The sequence below is a fragment of the Schistocerca americana genome, chromosome X (genome assembly GCF_021461395.2).
Source record: "Schistocerca americana isolate TAMUIC-IGC-003095 chromosome X, iqSchAmer2.1, whole genome shotgun sequence".
In the NCBI taxonomy this organism is placed as follows: domain Eukaryota; kingdom Metazoa; phylum Arthropoda; class Insecta; order Orthoptera; family Acrididae; genus Schistocerca; species Schistocerca americana.
In genome coordinates, this window is record NC_060130.1 from 411,877,099 (window position 1) to 411,896,090 (window position 18,992).

The 18,992-nt window shown below is 43.8% G+C and overlaps 2 non-coding genes across 2 annotated transcripts; one reads left to right on the forward strand and one right to left on the reverse strand.

Annotated features, from left to right (window-relative positions):
* Positions 1–6,590: 6,590 nt before the first annotated feature.
* Trnat-ugu lies at positions 6,591–6,664 on the reverse strand. Its single transcript has one exon. It is a non-coding gene; the product is annotated as a tRNA-Thr (tRNA).
* A 168-nt stretch (positions 6,665–6,832) lies between these two features.
* On the forward strand, positions 6,833–6,907 carry Trnat-ugu. Its single transcript has one exon. It is a non-coding gene; the product is annotated as a tRNA-Thr (tRNA).
* Positions 6,908–18,992: the final 12,085 nt, after the last annotated feature.

The following is an 18,992-nucleotide window of genomic DNA, read 5'->3' on the forward strand; positions in this document are numbered from 1 at the left end:
CAGAGCCAGATAGGAATATGGAGTAATCGAAGATCTTAGGAAGATGGGCTATAGAAACTGGAGAGTATTGGCAAAGGACCGAGAGAAATGGAAGGAAATTGTAGAAGAGGCCAGGGCTCATCATAAGCTGTAGAGCCAAGAAAGAAAGAAGAAGAATGGTGCTTGATTGGCAAGGCATTCACTATACAACTGTACAACTATACAAATTCTCCCCTGAATGAATCCCTTTTACAACCCAATCAGACTTAGTTTACATGAATCCACTGTGAGGCCAAATTCTAGTCAAACGGAATCAATTACGACCGGGTGCACCACAAAGTATGGTTCACGGAGAACAGGGAGCTGTGAATATATTTAACAACCCTATGCCAGTGCAGCAATACTTTACCCACCACAAAAAGACACCCTATGGGTGAGAGGTGGACCGCGGCGGCAGCTGTAATGTTCTGATGCGTCCAAGTAAACTTGGAAACTACGTGGACTGACGTTCTGATTATTAGAACACAGGAAACCTCCCTATCAGAGCCCTGAAAGCCCAGCAGATTTCAGTGTGAAGTATACCTGTACGGTGGTCTGGCCAACCAATGTAATTCACAGGCTCGGCGGCGAGTGCTGGAGCTGTCAAATGTCAAATGGTTGATTTAGGACGAATTAGTTCACCCATTGTCGGTACAGTTGGAAACTGCCACTGGCTCTTAGTCCATCACAAGATAGAGACCACAAGCCTCAGCCACTAGGGAAAGACCTGAAGTTCTCCACCAGGGAAGTACCAGAAGACGAAGAAGGTAAAAAAATCACAAATACTTTCCACCAAGCCTTGCACAGGAGCCGAATTAGCAGACGAAACCCGCCTCCAAGTTGTACAAACCAACTGATCTATCCTCCACTCACTGACTCTCCCCTCTTGACTGTTCTGCCGGCCTGGTAGCCAATCCAGACACAGCACCAGGGTTCCCCTCGCTAAGAGAGCAAGCTTCTGCTTTGCTTATCCTGAGGGGAATCAATCAGCGACTCGAAGTCTTCTTCGTCTGAAAAAGGAAGTCGTTTCTGTGAAATATATGTTTTATTCCGCTCGCTAAAAGAATGTGGCGACTTCCTGGCGTCAGAGGAGTTATTGTCTTGCCTCCATTGAACACGCCTCCATTCCCAGCTTCTAACATGAGAATGCTTAGTTTTATGACCATCCCACCATTTGTACAAAATCTCGGATTACAGCAGTCTCTCTTAAATGGCCTCCTCCATCCCCTTTCCGCTGTCTAGCTACCTTCAGGACATACTGTCGCCTGGCACAGGTAAAATGTTTTGTGAGCCGACGCCCTCCTACTTCGACGTCGGCAGCTCGTGATCTAGTGGCTAGTGTCGTTGCCTCTGCATCACGGGGTCACGGGTTTTATTCCCGGCGGGGTTGGGGATTTTCTCTGCCCGGGGACTGGGTGTCTGTGTTGTCTTAATAATTTCATCATCATCATCATCATTCGTGCAGTGGCTAGATTGGACTGCGTAAATATTGGACTGTGTGAAAACTTGGATTTTGTGTAATCGCTGATGACCCGCAGTTGAGCGCCTCACAAACTAAACATAATCATCATCATCGTTATCCTGCTCCAACCCTAAGTGAGAAGAGTGGAATCCTACCGCCGAAGGTCCCTCTGCAGGTACAATTCACAGAGCGCTGCTTCCCTGATTCACTCACACAGCCAGGTCGCTGGACACAACATTTATGGTCCACAAACCATTTTTGTCCTTGTTCTCCATCGCCTCCACCGTGGCTCCTTGGGTACAAGTTCTCTACACGCTACACATGCAGTTATACGAACATTCTGCTCACAATTTCCTCATGTAAAAAAGACATAAGCCACACTTACCAGATATAATATTGGGGTAAATGGAGATTAAGACCGAAGATATGCATATTAATCCGAGCGGCAGTGTTATTAAAGTGACAGAGTGCAGAGTGTCTTGCCACCTTTCATGGTTACAACATCCTCGATGACGACCCCTGTGACCTTTGAAAACAACATGTGAAGAGCATAGTACATACCACAAAAAAACACAAGTAGTCATCCTTGAATTATAAAGATCTTAGTAATCTTAATGGAGACCTATGAACATTTTGAAAAATACCTACATACTAGGCAGACCGATACAGTTACCACTATCATGATTCCTTTTCTCTCGGGCTGGTGCATCCTGTAGAGGCGATGTTGCATGTTTTGTGATCAGCTGGGTGTAGAGTTGCCACCTCTGGCTCTTTTCTCTGCTGCCCCCCACATGTTGTACACGTTAACTGAGCGATGTTCTTTGAGGCAAGACAAGAAATTTTGATCTTATATCAAACCGACATATGGGGTGCGACAATAAAGTAATGAGACTGATTTTCTTTGCAAGATGTGGCAACCCTGCAGGCTTGCATAGGCACAATATCTTTGACTTTGATCTATAAGGTGCTTCTAGTCCAAGCGGCACATCGATGCAACTGTTCAGTCGTGAGTTGTGCTGTAATAAGTTAACACATGTTTGTGTCTCTCGTCACGGAAATGGAACCGCATAATATTGCGCAACGGTGTCCCATTTCTTTTTGCATTAAATTGGGTGAAAACGCGACGACAACTTACGGTAAGCTTCAAAAGGCTTTTGGAGAGGAGGTTATGTCAAGAGCTTACGTTTTTCGTTGGTATAAAATGTTTAGTGAAGGCAGAATGAATGTTGAAGATTAAGACCGCAGTGGACGACCATCAACATCACTGACGGATGTCAACTTGTGCAGGGTGTGTGAACTCGTACGATCTGATCGAAGATTATCTGCGAAAATGATTGAAGAAGAACTGAACATCAGTCGAGAGACGGTTCGTCTAATAATAACTGAAGATTTTTGTATGAGAAAGATTTGTGCAAAAATGGTCCCCAAAAATGGCACACCACAACAGCGAGAAAATGTGGCAGGCGATCTGTTAGAGCAAACGGAAATCAATCCAGAATTGTTGAGACGTGTTATCACTGGTGATGAAAGTTGGTTTTTTCAGTACGACCCAGAGACAAAACGCCAAAGTTCGCAATGGTGCTCAAAGGGATCACCCAGACCAAAAAAAGCTCACATGTCAAAGTCAAAAGTGAAATGCATGCTTGTGTGCTTCTTTGATTCCAAGGGAATTGCTCATAAAGAGTGGGGGCCTCCTGGACAAATAGTTAACCAACATTACTACAAAGAAATTTTTGAAAGACTTCGTAAAACAGTTCTTCGTGTCCGTGCCAACATTGCTGAAAATTGGACTCTGCATCACGATAATGCGCCATCCCATACTGCTCTGTCAGTAGAGCAATTTTTAACCTCAAAACAAATTTCAGTACTACCACAGCTACCTTATTCACCAGATATCGCTCTGTGCGACTTTTTTCTATTTCCAAGAATCAAATCGGCGGTCAAGGGACATCATTTTCAAACAACAGGAGATTTTCAAAAAGCTGTGACGAGGGTCTTGGAGGATATTACAGAAGATGAGTTCCAGAAATGTTACCATCAATGGCAGAAGCTCTGGAAAAAGTGTGTGCAATCAGAAGGGAACTACTTTGAAGGAGACAACACTAAGCTTGACTAAAACAGTTTTTCACACCAGTCACATTACTTTATTGTCGCACCTCGTATTCTCCTTCGCCTTCTATTGCGGGCCGTATGTGCATTATGTTAGCACTTTTATTACGCATGTGTTCGTGACTTTATCTTATCATGGACTACATTTGGTCGACGAAATGCTGCTTACGCCCCTTGCACTGACTGCCCTGTCCTACCGTGTCGAGTCCACATGTCCTTTGATGTGGCATTATTGCAAGAAACTCGCTACTCCCAGGAGAATGTACCCAACACTACAATGGGGTGAGCAGTCTCAGTAGCAGCCTTACCATCATACGCCAGCAGAACTCGAAATGTGGCGCAACGCTCTCAGTGGCGTTCCTATCCAACGTAAAAGCAACTCCCCAACCGTAGCCATGTCACAAAATCGGCAAGGTGTCGACATACACAAGAAGCTTTTTCCCTAACTCGAGTCTCGGATGGATTGTATAGCTACCCCAGCAACAGTAATGAGTTGTTTCTTGTGAATGAAAAGACATTTCATTCACACTCAGTGAGGACTCACAAGATAACTCGCCCATCTGGTTTACTTTATTGGTCTACATAGGAACAAGTAACGTGGTGAAAAATTATTCTACACATTCCTACATTTACTTTCAGTACATTTCCTAAACACTTTAGCCTAAACTCACTCCAGAGGAGTTCACTACATAATCAATGAATGGTTTAATATGGGAGATACGGTATGGTGAAGCCCAATTTATTTCTTGCTCTTCATCGACTCCAGTTCAAAGCCATTCTAGTGGCAGATCCTACTGTTACAGTATGGTCCATTGCACACCGAAGGGAATTTATGACATTTCTGCTTCAATTTGTATGATAGCTGAACCGATTTCAGAAGGACCTTTTGGCCCACTTGGAATACTCTTTACGTGCTTTGTTTTCGGCATGTTCCTTCCTGCTCCGAGCTGCAGACTGAATTCTACGGAGAGCAATGTCTACAGTTTTCTCATTCTACAGTCGAGTTTGTAGTGGGAAGTCTACCACTTCGTTTACTAAGTCATGAGGCTGCTGATTCTCTAAGACTGTTATCGGCGCTAGCTTCGTGATTCCATGAGTTGCCTCAGTGATGACATCATGGAAATCCTTGAGGAAAACGAGCCGCGCGGGATTAGCCGAGCGGTCTTAGGTGCTGCAGTCATGGACTGTGCGGCTGGTCCCCGCGGAGGCTCGAGTCCTCCCTCGGGCATGGGTGTGTGTGTTTGTCCTTAGGATAATTTAGGTTAAGTAGTGTGTAAGCTAAGGGACTGATGACCTTCGCAGTTAAGTCCATAAGATTTCACACACATTTGAACATTTTTGAGGAAAACGTCCCAGGAGGTGTGTTGCTTGTGGCACTATAGCCGACACAGGTTGTATAACTCTTTTAAAGCAAGTTCGGCCGAATTCGAGTTCAGGTAGTCTGAGGAGATAAAGAATGGTTAAGGCCTGTTTCTTCTTACTGTCTCATTCCACTGCTCTGAGTTGTACTGTGGCCCATTATCAGAGATAGTTCTCTCCACGTGTCCCACCTGTGGCAGAAAGTCTTTACACAGAGCTCGTGACACCGTCAACCTTGTAGCCTTTTTCACCAATGTGAAAGTCACAAATTTCTATGTCAGTTCGACAAACACCTACACATAACTGTATCTTCTTCACGTTTTCGGTAACAGTCCCATTAAATCTGTGACCGCTCAGTGTTTTAATCTATTGGAAACAACCAAGAATATTGTTGCTTGACTATTTACAGTCGTGGGCTTTGCCTTCTGGCAATCCTTGCACAATTACAGCACATGCCAGATTCTCCTCCCCATGTTCCTGAAGTGACAGAGTTTCTTAGCTTCAGGAAGCAGTTTCTTGAACAGAACCATTCCGATTCCCTCACATTACGTCTGTGAAAAGAGAATACCTTTCCTTAGCAGGTAGAATTGTGTAATGGTCGAATGGTTACGATGTTTCCACTTCTCTTTGACCCTCAGAAGCTCTGGATCCTTGTACTGCTCTCTCCAAATGTCTTTAATACTGCAGGTCACAAAGTTTTCGAACACGACTTTTCTCACGTAGTAGAGACTGTAATGGTTACACTATAGATCCTCTTTGAAACTGGACTGTACACCTATAGGGAACCATGGTAATGCGTCAGCTATTATATTTTGACTGAGCTCTATGCATTTAATGGTGAAACTGTATTGCTCCAGCTATGTTACCCATCTTATTAGCCTTTTCGTGTTAATTTCACTCTGAGCAAGACTTCCAGGGCCTTGTGATCTGTATAGACTCTGGTCTTCCTCCCACATAAGAAATATTTAAACTTTTCAAACCCCTAGATAATTCCCAAGGCTTCGAGCTCTGTGACAGAGTAATTCTTTTCGCATTTGGAAACGACTCTGTTCCCAAATGTAATAGTTTTCCATACTCGATTTCTATCCTCAATATAATCCTGGAAGACCATAATGCCCAAGCCTGCATAGGAACTGCCAGTGACCATGCAGAATTCCTCTTCCAAGTTGGGGGTGTGAGAGTATGACGACTTCAAGACCTTAAATTCGCACTCCACTGTTCCGTCCCACTCCTATGCTATTTTCTTTCTAATAGTCTGATTCAGACGTGGGCTGCTCTGGGTGTTCACTTGAATGAATCGATTATAAAAAATTATGATACCAAGGAACCCCTGTGACTGTCTTTTGGTCGTCGGTCTTTCAAACTTCTCAATCGCTTCAATGTTTTAGGGGTTAGGTTTCACTCCATCTGCTGTTATGATGTGGCCAAGAAATCTGGCAGATGAAGTTTCTTAGAGGATGTGAAGAAGTTCCGACAGTGTTGTATGATGTTCTTGTCATGTTTCTTCGGCTATTAGTGGGTCGTCGATGTAACTCGTTACGTGTCTTTTGAGATAATCACTTAGAATGCCGATGACTAACTGACAACCTCAACTGCCGACAGGTGTTGTTGATATACCTCGATGTGGACAGCTGAAAATGTGTGCCCCGACCAGGACTCGAACCTGGGATCTCCTGCTTACATGGCAGACGCTCTATCCATCTGAGCCATCGAGGACACAGATGAATAGCGCGACTGCAGGAACTTATCCCTTGCACGCTCCCCGTGAGACTCACATTCCCAACTGTCCACAATTCTACATATGTATTGTACCTTATGTACCTTATGTGAGTTTCACGGGGAGCGTGCAAGGGATAAGTCCCTGCAGTCGCGCTATTCATCTGTGTCCTCGATGGCTCAGGTGGATAGAGCGTCTGCCATGTAAGCAGGAGATCCCGGGTTCGAGTCCCGGTCTGGGCACACATTTTCAGCTGTCCACATCGAGGTATATCAACAACACCTGTCGGCAGCTGAGGTTGTCAGTTAGTCATCGTTTATTCCAGGGAAAAGCTGCGCGGTCATCAACAGTAACTGTTCTTTCGAGAACAAGTTACTGTCTTCGTATATACACTTAGAATGCCATTAAGAAGTCGGATAAACGCAGCTGCCGAAACATTAAGCCCAAAAGGCAGTCTCCGGAATTGATAGCATTTCCCAAATGCCAGGAATGCTGTGTGGCCGGCCGCTGTGGCCGAGCAGTTCTAGGCGCTTCAGTCTGGAACTGCGCTACTGCTACGGTCGCAGGTTCGAATCCTGCCTCGAGCATGGATGTGTGTGATGTCCTTAGGTTAGTTAGGTTTAAGTAGTTCTAAGTCTAGGGAACTGATGACCTCAGATGTTAAGTCCCATAGTGCTCAGAGTCATTTGAACCATTTTTGTGCTGCCGGCAGTTGGGGTGTAGCTCAGTTTGCCAGAAGCTAGTTCTAAGATCTTCCGAGGAGGAAATGGATACTCCGTGGAAATTTCGTAGAGGCTCTTCGAACCTCTCGGGTCTGTCTGTCTCTGTATTAGTAATGGTGTTGATCTGACGTGAGTCAAGGACGAGACAGATAGATCCATCTGCCTTCTTGACTACTCTGAGAGGATTATTGTAGGAGGATCTAGCGGGCTCTATCACTCCACTCGCTAACATTTTCATGATTTCCTTCGCCACTGTGTCTCTGTATACCAGAGGAATGGAATAGGGTGACACAAAGAATTTCTTGTGCGGAAGCACCTTAAACTTGAACTGGAAATTTTTAATCAGTCCTGGTTTAGGCAGAAAGACTTCTGAATCCAGCGTGTCACGTAACTCACTGCGCTCCTCAGGTTCAATGCACAGATGGGATTCGAAATTTTTCTCTATGACCCCTTTCATTTCTTGGATCTTTACTTCCTCTTCCTGCTTGTTTGCTTGCTGAGAAGACTCTTTCTAATTGTGATCTTTTCTGTAATCACCACTTCTGTAATTGAGACGGACACAACTGGTTGGAAATTGTGCCTGTGTTGCGTGCTCCTCAAATTTTATGCAAATGTTACTGCCCTTGCACAATACTATTTCTCCTCATCCAAGGTCCAGAATGGCATGGTATTCATTGAGGAAATTCATCCCTATGATCATATCGATTGACAGATTTGACACGACTAAGATGTTGGTTTCTAGTCCGTATCTTAGACACATGAATTCCAATCGCGTCTGCAGGTTTACTTCTGTGCATTTTCCATCCTCACTGATAGATTAGGCCAGTTCCTCTGCTCGAAACAACTTTGCTATGCTGCCTCCGAAATTGCCGTAATGTGGTTCCCACTGCCAATTATACGGTGCAAATGCACGTCAGCTATGGTTGCTGTAATCATGGACTGAAGGTCAAGTCACGTTATCACTACTTGCTCCTCCTGCAGTATCTCCTATAGGTCCTCGTACTTTAACATGTGTACCCTGCTCAGTTCGGGAGTGTTTGCGGCGTCGTTTGAGCCATCCCCGCACGAGACTGGCTGCAGTTTCACGTCGTACTACTACTTCGTCGTTGGCTATTGGGATTAGGTGCTCGAATTTCAATCACGTGCCCCCCTGAGAACCTTGGTTTGCTTCTCGCTAGTTTTCCTCAAATTTCCGCTCGTTATTACCTCTTTGGAATTGGTTAAATTTTCCCCTTCTTCCCGAATTCTGTTCTCGGTGCTCTTGTTATTATTTCTTCCGTCATTCTTCCAGTGTTGTACCTAGTAGCTGTAATTCTGTCGTCCGTTTCGCTCTCGAGCAGCTTGTCTGTCGAATAGGGCCATCAGCTCAAGTTCACGAAGTAGACTCTTAAAAGTCTCGATATTTATACTGCATCTACCTACTACGACTAGCTGGTCTTACTTGGAAAATTCGAGAAGGTGAGCCAGAAGATTTCACGGTCGTTATGCGGCGCGTCCAACAACCGGTTCTTTTTCAGTAGTCCTTCGAGTAATTTCGTAGGGCTCTTATAAACTGACGGTTCGACATCAGGGCACAGGATAATTTCTTGTTTTATTCGGTCTTGCATACCCGTGACCAGTATATTCTGAGAAACGCATTTTTGAATTCTTGGAATAATCGGCAGTTTGGCGCCAACCCGCGTACTATCTAGGCTGCTGGACTTCCATATGTCCGCAGATAAATTCCAATTTTGTCTGTATTGGCCTCGACCACAGTAATGAGTGGCTAAACTGAGATAGCCAAAATTTCGCGCCGAGCGGAGTTCCGTTTTCCCAAGAATTCTGGAATTTTAGCATTGACATGAAGTGATTATAATCGAAGTCCTGTCCTGCCCTTCTGCTCACGCTAAGCCCCGAGTCACACATCCTATTTTGCCCTACATGTACCAGTACCTCCGGTTAGTTGTAGTGACCAGTAGTAGGGCAAAGGGGGCAACATCCCCCTCTGCATTGTTGCAGATTTTATTCAAGATGTCGGTTTCAAGATGGCGGCGATAGATATGGAAACATCGCAATGTCGTCATGGCGGGAAGTTCAAATTTTGGCGGTAAAGCAGGTCAATAGGGGTATTTCCACTAACATAAAGCCCTCCCCTCCTCCCTGTTCTCCCTAAGAAAATGGCGGGACACTTTTGGCGGGGGAAAATGTCACTTGGATTACCTTCATTAACCTAACAAGACGGCGAAAATACTGGAGGAAAAATAGGTCAATTGGGCTACCTCCACTAACCTAATTCATCCAATCATCACCTCTTCCTTGGAATTGGCAGGAAAAGGACTCAGTCTGTGCTGGGTTGCTTAATACGATGGCCCTAACTCTTTATTTTGCATGCATTGTTTATTTAAACAGTTTGAGTTTTCATATGCAGTAGCTCTATGCAGTGTGTTCACCATGACGTATAGAGTCCAACTGACCTGGTACATAGTACCATCATCAGACGGCACTATCGTCCCTCCCCCTCTTCTCTCCTATAATGTAATCCCAGATGGCGTTCTGGGGAAAAACTAGTGGGAAAAGGACTTAGTCTGTGTCCAGCTGCTGGAGAGAAAGGAGTGTACTTTATTTATTTTCAGTAAGAAGTTGGAACAGTTTATTTGGGGATGGATTTGACATAGTTTATTTATAACTCTGATACAAAACACTCGCTCTGGCAAGCTTGGTGTCACAAGAAATAGTCTACAGACCTACAAACTATTTGTAAATTACCAAAATAATGCAGTACACTGATGTACAGACACGCAAACAACTCGAAAATTGTCAAAATAATGCATATAAAGCGCTCTGCAAATACGCTCACTAATTGTAAACTGTCGAAATAATGCATTGCACAGCCTACAGACAAGTTCACAAAATAATACTGTATCAAGGTGCACAGATCTTTATCTGACCACTGTGGTTTGTGTGCTGATGCATGGTCTTTGTGCCTGTGGGTCCAGTGCCGGATTAATTGCTGAGTGAAGTGTTTGCCTAACGACCCACCCTCAGAGGTGCAACTAAAAGGTTGTCAGTATTATACCAATGTCTGATGTGTACATAAGTGACAGCCAACAATCCCTCTGGACGTACTATACAAACCTTTCGCAATGCTTTCAGAAACTGTTTACGAATATATCCCAGGAGAACAAAGGATGCATTTTTCCCAGCTATCCTAATGAGACAGAGCATCCATTACATATCAACACTTCCCAGAAATTGTAAAGTGCCACAGAAATTGTTAATGGTCCCTTTTGTTGTAGTATTGTAGTAGCTCTCGTGATTTCTCAGCTTGTCTGCATGGAAATTCAGGTAGTAATAGGACCTGTTTACGAAAATATCCCAGAACAATAACAAATGCATTCTTCAAAATGGTTCAAATGGCTCTGAGCACTATGGGACTTAACATCTGAGGTCATCAGTCCCCTAGAACTTAGAACTACTTAAACCTAACTAACCTAAGGGCATCACACACATCCATGCCCAAGGCAGGATTCGAACCTGCGACCGTAGTGTCGCACAGTTCCAGACTGAAGCGCCTAGAACCGCTCGGCCACAACGGCCGGCAATGCATTCTTCCAGATGATCCTAATGAGGCATCCCATCCATCACAAGTTACCCTTCATGGAAATCGTAATATCCTGCTTTCAACATATGAAACTGTAAATATCCACCCTTGTTCTCACTGCTAAAAGTCTTCATCATGTCTGTTCATCCTTGCAAAAACACCGTTAATCATAAAAGAATTCTTACTGTTTGGAAAGAGAGCACTGTCTAAGCAAAGACGGGAAAATCATAACAATTATGCAAACATAATTCGAAGCACTATCCCACGGCAGAGAAGAATTTTTGGAATTTTCAGTGTCCTACAGCTACTGCTGAAAATGGCCTAGTGCCACAATGGTGGATGAGGGACAGCATCCCACCAGAGATGGATGGTCTGCTTCAACTGTCTTTGAAAACTTGAACAAAGAAGACATCACGTTACTCTCAGAATATTTCCGTAGATACCTTTTCCCCATCTTGTTCAAAGTAGTTTGTAGAGGCCCCTATACCTCGCACAAAGGATGTCTTGTGAATGAGTGGAGCATTCTATTGGGTGTTACTGAATTTACCCACCAAAATGCTTCTGCTGCCTATGTGGGAGTAATGTCCGCCATTTTTCCTGCAGGTAAGACATTCAACAGCAAAACTATTTTGTACAAAACGGTTCAAATGGCTGTGAGCACTATGGGACTTAACATCTGAGGTCATCAATCCTCTAGAACTTATAACTACTTAAATCCAACTAACCAAAGGACATCACACACATCCATGCCAGAGGCAGGATTCGAACCTGCGACCGCAGGTAGCTTAAGCGCCTAGAACCGCTCGGCCACCGCGGCCGGCTATTTTGCACAGATCGCCATATTGAACTGATAGTTAAACCCTGCAAAAGTGGTGTACAGGTCGTGAAATTCGAAAACACACTTCCTCAATTACAGTGCTGTGCTTTTGTCGATCAAAGCTTGAATTTTTTTCGATCTGAAGCCTGCCAAACTACTGATGCTGCCAGTGTGAGAGCACTGTCCCCCATTTTCTGCAGACGAGAGTTTCTGTGGAAAAGTATTTTGGTTAAACCCTGTAAAAGTGATATACAGATCCAGAAATACAGAAAGACACATCCTCATTTACACTGCTGTGCCACTGACGATGAAAGCTTCAATAACTCAGCGTGAAACCGGTCTCCAATCCAGCTGTATATCGCAACATACCTTCCTGATGTACACTAGTGGCCATTAAAATTGCTACACCAAGAAGAAATGCAGATGATACACGGATATTCATTGGACAAATATATTATACTAGAACTGACATGTGATTACATTTTCACGCAATTTGGGAGCATAGATCCTGAGAAATCAGTACCCAGAACAACCGCCTCTGGCCGTAATAACGGCCTTGATACCCTTGGGCATTGAGTCAAACAGAGCTTGGATGGCGTGTACAGGTACAGCTGCCTATGCAGCTTCAACACGATACCACAGTTCATCAAGAGTAGTGATTGGCATATTGTGACCAGCCAGTTGCTCGGCCACCATTGACCAGACGTTTCCAATTGGTGAGAGATCTGGAGAATGTGCTGGCCATGCACATTTTCTGTATCCAGAAAGGCCTGTACAGGACCTGCAACATGCGGTCGTGCATTATCCTGCTGAAATGTAGGGTTTCGCACGTATTGAATGAAGGATAGAGCCACGGGTCGTAACACATCTGAAATGTAACGTCCACTGTTCAAAGTGCCGTCAATGCGAGCAAGAGGTGACCGAGACGTGTAACCAATGGCTCCCCATACCATCACGCCGGGTGATACGCCAGTATGGCGATGACAAATACATGCTTCGAATGTGCGTTCACCGCGATGTCGCCAAACACGGATGCGACCATCATGATGCTGTAAACAGAACCTGGATTCATCCGAAAAAATGACGTTTCGCCATTCGTGCACCCAGGTTCGTCTTTGAGTACACCATCGCAGGTGCTCCTGTCTGTGATGCAGCGTCAAGGGTAACCGCAGCCATGGTCTCCGAGCTGATAGTCCATGCTGCTGCAAACGTCGTCGAACTGTTTGTGCGGGTGGTTGTCGTCTTGCAAACGTCCCCATCTGTTGACTCAGGGATCGAGACGTGGCTGCACGATCTGTTACAGCCATGCAGATAAGATGCCTGTCATCTCGACTGCTAATGATACGAGGCCTTTGGGATCCAGCACGGCGTTCCGTATTACCCTCCTGAACCATCGATTCCATATTCTGCTAACAGTCATTGGATCTCGACCAACGCGAGCAGCAATGTTGCGATACGATAAACCGCAATTGCGATAGGTTACAATCCGACCATTATCAAAATCGGAAACGTGATTGTACGCATTTTTCCTCCTTACACAAGGCATCACAACAACGTTTCACCAGGCAACGCCGGACAACTGCTGTTTGTGTATGAGAAATCGGTTGGAAACTTTCCTCATGTCAGCACGTAGTAGGTGTAGCCACCGGCGCCAACCTTGTGTGATTGATCTTTTTCAGATCAATCACACAAGGTTGGCGCCGGTGGCTACACGGATATTCTTCCTGTCGGTTAAATTTCGCTTCTGTAGCGCGTTATCTTTGTGGTGTAGCAATTTTAATGGCCATTAGTGTAGTAAACAGACAATTAATATCCTGCATCATACAAAATCATCGCTTCCGTTTCCTGCATATAGCTATAAACCATTAGAGACTCATTCGGTTTGGGTAAATCTAGGCCTAGTGTTATACCATGTGGAGGTGTGTCAATGGTTTCAAAACGGTTGCAAATCATGTAGCTTTGGTGGGGCGTAGGTACAAGCCCAGAATTCACGTAGTTAGACGTGGGAAACTGCCTAAAGGCATATCCAGGCTGAATTGAACACCAACCCTCGTCATTAGTAAACTGGCCGGATTGTTCCCGGGCTGATCCACTTCCCTGATTACCGCTGATTCAGGAAAATAGTCTGCCTGGAACACCAAATTCATGCTTTTAAACAAATTACAGGAATTCAATCACTAGTATTTCGGCAAGTGAATAGGCCCATTTCCAAACCACTAATCCAGTGGTTCCAAGTATGGGGGTTATTAATCCCTGAGAGGTAATGTGTAACTTCCTGAATGGCAAGAACAACAGGGTTCAACTGTGTTCCAGTCATGAGGCCAAATTGTTCATTGTTTTGTGAGACTGAAGTTCTGATGACATAAATTACTAATAATTACAGTTTTTAATGTACTAGCTTTAACTTGTGAGTCGATGCAGTAGAGGTTACAGGTTGTGAAACGAATGTTTGAACAACATCTTCCTCACCTAGCCCACCCATTATACACATACCCTGCTCTTTTACCATGCATCTATGAAGTGAAATTGACACATATCCATCCCACATGATCAAATATCTCATCAAAACGTCTACCCCAAGTTGTAGATAGTTCCCGTAACAGAATATAAGTTCCTTCATTATACATTCCGCGTCAATAAATGAACTAATTGACAGCACAACACAATAGTAACTACGTAATGGTTACTATGCTGCTACAGGTTCTACAATGTATTATTATTATTATTATTATTATTATTATTATTATTATTATTATTATTGATGCCAGCGGTAAGACAAAAACCGCTGGCAGCGAAAAGCCTTCTAATCTCCGCGAGTACAGAAATAGGAAGTCCGACAGTGATTTACAGACACGTTCTTTACACCAAAATAAGAAAAATAAGTCTAGTAAACATGGGATCTAAAATCCATACCTTAAGAGCTATGAGCACTTGCTCATCTTTGCTAATGTGAAACACCTTTCTTCTATTGAACAAGTGCTCTTAAGGTACACATTTTACAGTTCATGTTTGGGTATATTTTTTTTTGTTTTTGTGTAAGGAACCTTTCCCTGATGTCTGTACAAGGAATTTAGCTGCAACCTGCAGACTGCACACATTTAAGCTGGGTGGAGGAGTGGTGCAGAGAAGGCATGTTTTGTAACAAGCCTCTAGCCTCAATTTGTATTGTAAACCATTATATTTTTCTGAGATGGAGCTATAGGTATCACTCGAGAGGCGCCGAAAATTCCATCATCATTCAATAACAAACGCAGTTAGAAACAGGCAGTACAAATTGCCACATTCACTCACTAACTTGTGGCTTAATAATATACTTAAAAACACTAAATATCATTTATTATTTCTCATTTCAAAAGTGAAAGTGTTCAAAGAAAATATTTTCTCATTGTAAAGTTTAGTTACGTGCTAATGCTGAAGATGATGGGGGAGGGGTGGGAGTAATAACTGTTACCTTACTGTGCTCACGGGTAATGGTCTCATAAAAGTTGGGAATCACAGCGATGACGCAGTGACAGAGCATTGATTTAAGCCGTTATAAACGACAGACCTATCGTATGTAAGTCTAAACCGCCGACCGTAGCGTACATGTCGGGGACTGCCAACTTTTTCGTTGTCCATATCACGCGATACACCTAACGTGTAAGCCTGCACCAACGCCACAAGATACGGCAGGCTTATGTACGTCGTTTATGTCGCTGATTGTGAAAACTGATATTTTTGTAAAGCGGCTATTTCCGCCAATTGAAACTTCTGAGAGGTATAAGTTCGTATTTATTAAACAGTTATTGTTATCTTGCACATCTAGAAAGAAATTACATTGTGATTATACAGAATTATGGACTAAAGTGTTCGTTTTCTGTTACACTGGTACAAGCAAATCATTATCTACGTTTACGTTTCACAGCATTTTAGACATGGAGGACACAATTATCTATACAGCATATGCTGTAGTGGTGTCCGCCTTAGGAGAATGGTTGAATGACGGCTTAATGCCAGGAGTAGGAATGACGTTCGACCCTGACTGGGAAGAAGGAGTGAAGGCAGGCGACATATATTCCCTTTTAATGAAAGAGTTGAGGCCGACGATCCACAGGAATTCATCAAAATGGATGTACCATGTTTACACAAGCTGCTGTCGATCGTACCTGAAGGGATTCGCGCAAGGGAGACAGTAATGAGGAAGTTATTTCACAATAGTGCGATTGCAAAGATGCAAAACGGGTTTACAGTTCTTACTGGTCGCGGCCGGCACAATTACTCTGACTCTTGTGGCTACTGCCTTAACACTATCAGTAGTATAACAACAGGGGTGACGCCCCATTGACGTTATACAAGATGGCGGCCGTGAAGTCAGCTGTCGACGCGAGTACCGTCATCCAAGATGGCGGCCGTGACGTCAGCTGATGACGGGAGTACCGATATCCAATATGGCGGCTTTTCGCAGGAAAGTGCCACGTCCCGCTGCCTCGCCCGCCCCCCCCCCCCCCCCCCCGCCTCACTCCCCTGGCTTACTCCTGCAGCTGAGGGGAGTTAGTACGGTGTTGCCCCCTCTAGAGGCTGCTCATTATGTCATTCAATTAGATTATTATTTGTTTAAATTTGTTGATTTTTTTTAAATTTATTATCTATCTACAGCATTATTGGCTTAGTTTGGTGTTACCACCGCAAGAGGCTGAGTACCAGTGCTTGTTGAGCTGTCAGTGTGGAAGGAGCATGAGGAAATGCTGATGCTAGACAGGGCCAATTTTAATTGCTGTATTACATGCACTCATTCAGCCGAAGAGTGCATCCACAGCTCACTGCATTAAGAATGGAAGCGAGTATCAATGCATGAACATATGAAGAGGAAGAATACCGTCCTGCAAACAAATGCTTTGCATTAAAGATGCATTACACAATGCATGGAAACATCTGCCTTTGCTGGAATTGGCTGTCATTTTTAAACCTCCATATAAGCTCCCACCACACAAGAGACAACTGCCTCCTATCCACCAGACCAAAGAACAGACCTAGTTGGCGAGTTCACTGCTAGAGGGCACCGTGATAGGTCACGTGATCGTGCAGTTCAGTTCATAGAAGTACAGCATCATGATGTCACGTGTTTTTCTCAGGTGTTTGTGTGCCCCAGGCTCCTCACACCCCAGCGGTCTGGAGGGGGAAACTGGTGGGAAAAGGAATCAGCCTGTTCTGTGTTTCTGGAGAGAGGAAGGAGTGAACTTTATTTATTTTTGGAACAATTTATTTAGTGACGGATTTCGCCTAGTTTATTTATTATGCTGATACAAAACACTCTCCCTGAAGTGCTTGATGTAACAATATACAGTTTACAGATCTGGAAACTATTCGTAAATAATGCAGTACACTGATGTGCAGAAATGCAAACAACTCGTAAATTATGGAAGTAATGCATTACATAGCATACGCCTGTGCAAACTACTCATAGATCACCGAAATAATGCATGTGTAATGCTATGCAAACACGCTCACATGGCTTAAACACCCGAAAGTAATGCGGTGCACAAACACTCAGTGGACGTAAAAATGCAACATATCAGCAACTCGAACCCTGATTCAGCTTAATGGAGACTCTAAGTACACCCCCTAATGCACGGAAAACTGTCCAAATGCGGCAGAGGAAGATTAGGTTGGTGTAATTTATTTATTTTGGTTGGAAAACTGACACAGATATCGATACTAATTACGTAGCGAATCACAAAGGTTGGGCCAAATTACACAACTATACGCATAGCACTGCACAAGGACGGCTTAAAATCGCAATAGAGCTCAAACACTAACCATACCATACAACTGGAGTTGTCCTGCTGGTAAAAAATTTCGCAATACCACTCAATACTTACGCAAATATCGATATTAATTGCATAATTAAACACAAAGATCAGGCCTCATTACACAGCTATATGCATAGCGCTATACAAGGACGGCATAAAATCGCAGTATAGCGCAAAAACCTATGCCATACAACTGGTCTGATCCTACTGGGAAAAAAATTCTCAATACCACTCCAAACTGACCCAAATATTGATCCTAATTACGTAATTAATCACAAAGACCGAACGTAATTACAGAACTATATGAATAGCACTACACAAGGACGGCAATACGCCGCAAAAACTGATGATACCATACAACTGGTGTTATCGCGCCTGGATAAAATTTCGCAGTACCACTCGAAGCCAGAGACAGAAACACTCAAACTTCACCCTAAACCTACAATCTAGGGGGGAAAAGGGTGGCGTGTAAGGTACTATCTTTATTCTTTTTGGTGGAAAATATGTTCAACTGACGAGATGCTGGTGTTGGACAGAGACGAGTTTAAAAAGTACGTTACCTGCAAGCACACAGCATCTATCGTTGCTTGATGTCAGAGTTCACTACAAAAGGCTACTAAAAATCACCCATAGCCCAGGTAACTGAAGCCAATACACGCTATCATAGCTGATGGGAAATAAATGCCTTACAATTCTAATTACACTTCGACATTGTTGTGAAAAAACCAGCACTCGTATCGAATGGATCATAATGCAGCACATGTACTAGGGAAAATCGTCGTCCTAAAAGACTGCAGTTGAACGTGTGTTCTCCTCAATGTACAATCACAAACTGCCAAAAATCCACCTATGGGATGGAAGGACCGAGGGAGGGAGCCACTCTGCCAACAGTCTCATGGCTTGTGATGGCCACCGTCCGTCTTGATATGATCGCCCTCCGCCAACACAAAAGCGGGTATAGATAACTAAACAATAGGAGATAAAAGGATGGTTTTCCTAAATGCATCTTGGTCGTCTAAAGTATAGTAAAGCAGCCGCCCCTAATGGTTAGGGGGTGCCACAGTCACATACTAGACAGGTCCTCAACGCTTCTCGTTCTGGGATGGAAAACACTTCTGTTTAACATCATGTAGGACACTCCTGCAGGGAATGGTCTCTTAGGGAACTCGCCTGGTGTTCTACAGTGGATTATTTAACATCCACTCGACTCCTATAACAAAGCAATTATTTAAAAAGACAAGGAAATAAAAAACATTCACAATGATAATAAATGTCCTCTTTCCACGAAAATAGACAAACTCCATTTTCATTTTGTTTTCAAAAATGGTTCAAATGGCTCTGAGCACTATGGGACTCAACTGCTGTGGTTATCAGTCCCCTAGAACTTAGAACTACTTAAACCTAACTAACCTAAGGACA